We start from the raw sequence: 7,331 nt of genomic DNA on the forward strand, positions 1-7,331 counted from the left end.
ACAGGCGCAGCAAAGCATTAACACAACAACAAAACAAACAAGATCACTTAGCGAAGACTGAGTGTTGATAATGGATACACACAGCCCATCATCTTAAGAGTTCGATTGCAGCCAATGTGCACTCAAACCTGCGCCCTCCTTGTGAGTTGCACTCCATATTTCATGAGTTGTAACTGCTGCATCCACCATAGCGTTTTGAGATCTAAAGCGCTACATAGGACTAATCGATTAACCAGTTGGCAACATGCTGTGCTTTTAAAGAGAATGTGCCAAAAGTTTCCAGCTTCCTCGTCATGTCCTCATGAAAGCGCCAACGAAAGACTCCCTGAATGGTGCAAGTGACATGAAGCAGCCGCTGCGATCAGAAATAAACACTGTGAACGTTGTCCAGTTTCACAGTAACATTTCCTTAATGTTCTTTAAGTCACAAAACAGTAATACTAAAAGCATCTCAAAATAAAGGAACACAAACATCGAGTTTGTGGAAAGAGAAAGCATATTGTAAGTCAAACGGACGCAGTAAAGCATTAACACAACATGTTCTATGATGTTCTTTGAACGAGAATATCAAAGGGGCGCCGCGAAAGTGATCGCGGACGAAAGTGAAAGTGATCACGGGCACTTAATGAGCATGACGAGGTTTGCCAGCCTCTGCTCCTAAGTGCGCGCCCGCGCACATGCACTGTAGCTCTAGGCTTGCCATGGTAGCATTTTTTGGAGCCCTCACAAAAAGTCTCGCCAGATCAGCGCATGCGCTGGGTCAGGCAAGACCTAAAAAGCAATGTTTTTTGCTGATGCTGCTAGGCATCACCCAAAAAAGGCACAATAAAGCAGCTGCTGTTGGTGGTTGCGTCATTTTCTAGGTGTGCACTTGCGTCATCACTTATGTGTGTGCCTACAGAATGGCGCGAGCACCATATTTGTTTATTTTTCATTTACCGATCTAAGATGGTTGGTGTCACTCAGATAAGTCAATTTTAAAAAGCGATTTTGTGGAGGGCCAGTAGCAAATTGTTGTGAGACACCACATGAGCAGATAGGGGGCAGTGGGTTTTGGAAAAGCAACGAGGAGTGGAAAGGGGGCGCAAAAGCAACATAGGGGGCCTGGAGAGAGGCACAAGAGAGAGACAGCAAAAGGGAATGTGGGAAGAAGTAAACGGGAGAGAGAGTCAGCAGCCATGATAGACAGCGGAAAAAAGATCGTGGGGATGGGTATTTTTGACTTTAATGGAGAAAAAAAAACACGAGGTAGAGAGCTGGAAAACACATGCACTCTGATGGGGTGCTTAACCAAGAAGAAAAAATAGTCCCCTAAAACAGAGCAGTGAAAGGACACATGTTAACTAACTAAGAGCACGGTAAAGAGACTTTGCTCCAAGGGAGGAACAAACAGAAAAATGACTAGAAAAGCCATCAAATAAAAAGCAAGTAAATGAGACTGACAATGAAGCAAGCAAATGAGACTGACAATAAAGAAAGCAAATGACACTGACAATAAAGCAAGCACATGAGACTGCCAATACAACCAACCTACGGTAAGCAATGGATGAGCTGTAAGTGAGTGTAATTTGTTGTAAAGCCTACAATAGGTTTTTCGCAACTAGACAGCTTGAGTTGTTTGGTAGAATCAACCTAAAATAGCATGCAGCACACTGCTACTAAAAAAGGGTATCCTAGCGCTTTAGAGTCTATGCAGGCAATATCATATAAGATGGTTTGAAAGAGTAGACGAGTTTTTAGCAATTTCCTAATGGCGAATAAATTCTCAGTCAAATTAAGGTGTAAAGGCACAGCTGAAGTCAAGGTAAAATGATGGGCAGACTCGCCAAATGAGGGTCAGTTGAGACTCTGCAGCCGCTGAACAATCACCCAAGCACTCATCACTAGCAAGCAAGACTATGGAAACACATTTTTTTGTAATATCTGCCCAAACCACCAAGTTGCTTATGACGATTCAGAATGTAGCAGCCGGACTCACACTCAGCATCCCAGCACAGACCCACATCTCTCCCACCTTAGAGACCTCCAATGGCTCCCCATACACAAACACACTCATTTCAAATTACTTTCACACACATACAAAGCACTACACAATTTAGGTCCCACCTACCTGAACAACTGCATCAGCTTACAAGTACACTTAAAATAACATAAAAATGAAGCAGCCCAAATTTGGAGGCTGACACTCCTTTTACTCTAATTTTTCTTCCAATAAGTAAACATATTCATAAAACAAATTAGAATTGCATTTTGCTTCTTTTCACAGGATTGCCTTTTTGGAGTACTGTAATATAGTTTAGCAGCAAATGTTCTACTGGCTGAGGTTGAACAGAGGCAGGCATATATGCACAGGTCACCACTATGTAGTCTGGCCAGTTGTTATTCTCTGCAGGAAGGGTCCCTCATTGAGAGTTCAGTGTCCCTGTATGATCATCAGGCCCTTTAAGCCTTTAGACCTTTATGGAAAAGCATGGCTTCATGTATGCCTTCTTGAAACAACCACTCCACGTCCCGCTATTGATATCAATAATAGAAGACATTTTCAGTGCACTATAAATAACACGCCGCAGTCATGGTTAGACTTACCAATGCAGTGCAAAAACATACAATTGGAAAGTGTACATATTTGTTTATCCAAAGACATTCATTTTAAACTGCACAAGGTATCCCAGAGAGGGCCTTGGACGGTTACGTCAACATATGTTTCTCATAGTGCCAGGGGAGTATTTCCTCATAGATGTAAGTTAGCTCGATGAGTTCAGTGCTCGCTGCCAAGAGCCCGTATTTAATTGGTAGGAAACGGGGATAACAGGTAGCAACAAACAGTAGAAATAACACGAGCGGTTTATTTAGTTGAATCTTAAGGTCTTGGCATCTTTTGTGATATTTGGCTCCAATAGATTCCTCGACTGTACGTTTATTTGTGTTATGTAATGTAATTATTTTGGTAAAGCGGTCTCGCGCCGGTGAAAAGACGTACTGTAATGTTTAAAACGATGAATATTCCTAGATGTTACCTTGTAATGCCAAGCGGCCGCGCAGCCGTGAAAGGGATCGAGATCGCGATCAAACATCAAAGCGGCCGCGAAAGTGAAAGTAATCGCAGTCAAGCGTGGCACGCGCGCCCGCACACATGCACTGTAGCTCTAGGCTGGCCTGGTAGCACTTTTTGGAGCCCTCTCAATAAGTCTCGGCAGACTAGCGCATGCGCTGGGTCAGGCGAGACCTAAAAAGGGGACGTTTTGTGAATTTTGTGAAGCTACAGCTGTGGCGCCAAAGTTATTGGCAAAACAAAAAGCACTTGTACCATGGAAAAGTTGGTTCTAACTTTAACTACCTACTAGCTACCACAAGTAGGGGTTATATTTATACATATCTATCTTTCTCTCTATATATATATAAAAGTATTTCCTGTTGTTCTGGATATCGTTCCAGAGGAGAGCAGAACAGGTACGGACCACCACTTCCTGTTAAAATAGATTCCAAGGACGCGAAGTTACAGCTTCATCTTTTTGTTATGTGCCACCATAATATATTTATACATACACACAGATATATATACACATATATCACATATATATACCCACACACATCTCAAATGACATCAACGATGACATCATTCAGTGATTGTTTTTAAAACGTTTGCTCAGTTGGTACGTGAGTCACTGAATGGGTGATTGATTGGTTGACTGAGTACCTGTATGAGTGTCTGTGTGGGCTGATAAGGATATTCACTGTAATTTAAACTTTGCACGTGGACTTTGGATATTTTGCACTTGCTCTGCATGCTGGTTATTGCAGTCTATTCGGGCTACAAAATAGCATCACGGCTGCATTTAAATTGATTGGTCAGATTTTCACCATTCATTTACTCCTGTTACCAAGGCCTGAGGGTGGGCTGAAATGCATAAGGAAGGACTCTGTGTATGAAAGCATGCTGCTTTTTCACTTGTGCTAATAAAAAGAGGGAAACCGGAGATTCTGCTTCATGAATCTGTTTTGTTTGGAATACATGACAGGTGCTCCGTTTCCTGTTTGAAGCCGCCCTGAAAGATATGGGCCCCCCTAATAATGGAGGAATGCGCTGAGGACATATATATATATAGTTCTTTATTTTCTTTTCTTGCTTCCTTGCCAAAAATTAGAAAGATGCTCTTTAATCCATTCATGAACATTTTTGCACTGGGTTAACATGGCTGCCATGTAGATTAGCTCTCTGTATTATCATTGCGTATTTTGCACAACAAAGCCTTTGCAGGTTACACCTTAATTGATTTTTAGGCAACTATGTCAATGTTTTACAAAATGTATTTTGAATTTATTCATGAACACTTTGAATTGACTTAACATGGCTATCCTATGTATATACCTCGTGCGAATATTTGCATTTTGCACTATTATTGCGTATTTTGCACAACAATGTCATTGCAATTTGCACCTTAATTTGCTTATTTTGCACAGTAAGCATTTGCACTTTGCGACAATACTGGTCATGCTTTTTTGCACTTTCCGAATAATTCATTACGGCAAGAAAAAGTCATATTTCAGCCCACAGCAAGGATTTCTGTTATAGATTTTCTATGACCACATATTTTCTCTATGTCGTTCATCACAAATGATCACGTGATTACAGAGTGCTATGTATATAAGGATGCTTACTATGGTGGTTACCTTATGTGATCAAGGCCACCCGGTGGCCGAAACGCGTAATGACATGTTATGTCGGTGCTGTCTTCTAATAAATCTCTGTGAAGCACGATTGGTGTCCTTGTGCTTTCCTCCTCACCTGCTTGGAAGTGGAAGAATGCGTTTGGTGTTCGCATATATATATATATATATATATATATATATATATATATATATATATATATATATATATATATATATTACCTACTGGCGGTCGCCAGTAGGTAGTTATAGTTAGGACCACGTTTCCATAGGAAATCCGCAACATTCTATTTTGAATAACTTTGGCGCCGGTCGACGAATCCTCGCGAATTTTTCAAAATAGGTGAGGCGCTCCGCTCCGCTCCTACCCTGAAAGTCTCGGGGGGATTCGTCAAGCGGGGGCTGAGATAAAAGGGGGGTCCCAAAACGCGTTTTTCCCATGCATTTTTCCATAGGACCTTTAGACAGGGCTACAGCCCGAACGGCTGAACAGAATTACTAGAAATTTGGCAGAGAGGTAGTCCTCAGGTCAAGGAAGTGCCTTTTGTAGGTTTGGTGTAAATCTGTTCAGTAGATTCTGAGAAAATAGCCTTTAAATCAATATATATATCTGAGCCAGCTTACGGTGCGCTTACGGTACGCTTACCGTATGCGTACGGTGGCGTGCGCGAGCGCGATTCTGATTGGCTCTTAGATCTAAGTAAACATTCGAATCGGCCGAAACCAGGAAGCGGCGGCCGCCATTTTCTCTCTCGCACTGAGAGTGATTTTTTAAATATAAAGCCCAATAACATGTAAAGGGGCTGTTTAGACAGCTCCCACACACATAGCCATGTTGAGGGAGTCCCCAAAGATCCCCCAAGGCCAAAAACGGAATTTTTATTTTTTCGGTAATTTCGCCGATTACGCTTACCGTACGCGTACGGTAAAAAATAAAAAAAAATAAAAAATTATCCACACTCTCTCCACCCCGTGTGCAATTGGTGCCCGAAGGGCACCAATAGTGCATGGCTTATTACACCTGAGATAAACTAAAATATTTAAAAAAAAAATAATAAAAAAAAAAATTATCCACACTCTCTCCACCCCGTGTGCAAATGGTGCCCGAAGGGCACCATTTATGCATGGCTTATAAAATATACGAAAAATGAAAATATTACCTTTCAAAACGAAGTGCATCATATGTCCTCCATGTGCGCACGGTGCGCAAAGTGCATCGTGCGTACATGGCCCATCTAGCGTAACGTGGGCACGCAGTGCGCGTAGCACACCGCGTGCCCACCGTGCGTGCACGGCACTAACTGCGTAAAGTGGGCGCGCGGAACGAACTGCGTTAAGTGGGCGCGCACGCCACGAATGGCGTAAAGTAACTTAGCATTTAAAAAACCGTACAAATTCACTGAAAAAACCATAGGTTTCACACACGTTATAGTTAGGAATTAGCATTTAAAAAACCTTGCAAATTCACTGAAAAAACCATAGGTTTCACACATGTTATAGTTAGCGGAAATTTTACTGATAAAAAACCAATGAAATTCCCCCGTTATAGTTAGTGCAGGCAACTATAACTCACGCGACCGCAATCTTCTGCTGATGACATATGTGTCTTTATGAAAAAAAAATATTTGTAATATATGTATAGCTAAAAATGTATGGAAGAAGACATGGGCAAATAAGTGTCTAAATACAGTATTAGCATCAGCAGAGGATTGCGGTCGCGTGAGTTATAGTTGCCTGCACTAACTATAACGGGGGAATTCCATTGGTTTTTTATCAGTAAAATTTCCGCTAACTATAACATGTGTGAAACCTATGGTTTTTTCAGTGAATTTGCAAGGTTTTTTAAATGCTAATTCCTAACTATAACGTGTGTGAAACCTATGGTTTTTTCAGTGAATATATATATATATATTTTTACAGGGGGGTCTCGGATCGACACACACCTTAACCAGGAGCTGGTTCACTGGAGAGCATAAGTTTCCTTGAAATGGAAGAGGATGATGTACGCAGAGCAGCAGCACAAATGCTGTTTGCGAGAGCACCTGGGAAAGGTTCTAACCCAGCTCTTACCACCACGAGGAACGAACCAACCATTATGGAGAAACTCAGGAAATATGAAAAACTTCATAAACAAGAAATCGCGAAGTGGTTGGAAGCGACATCATTACAGGACTACATAGACAAGGGCATGGTCCCTCGCGGATTGAGGATTTACATAACTCCCTCGTATGATTCTCTGAATCCCCAAATGTTGGAAGAATGGTCGGCGAATTCTGCAAATAGCTCGACCAACATGTTAAAGATATTGGTGAAGTACGCCTGGACAGATAGAGACAGTATCAAGACAGAGATTAGACGCATCAAAGAGGAACTTGAGTCTAATCCTGAACAAGAACTAATCTGCAAATTTCTGGAAGAAATGAAAAAGAGACTTAAACTGGTGGAAGAGGATATAAAAGCTAGAAAACAAAGGAAACTCCACAGAGACTGTGGCGATTATGAGTCAGGACGTATCCTTACACACAGCAGAAAATACGACCATCTTTATGAGAAAGATGTGAAAAATAAAAATAAAAATATACCGACAACCTCAACACCAGCCAATAACAATGAAGAAGAGACTATCTATTCAAGCGACACAAACACTGAAGGCTCAGATACGA

This window comes from Triturus cristatus, chromosome 4_1, assembly GCF_964204655.1.
Source record: "Triturus cristatus chromosome 4_1, aTriCri1.1, whole genome shotgun sequence".
NCBI lineage: Eukaryota > Metazoa > Chordata > Amphibia > Caudata > Salamandridae > Triturus > Triturus cristatus.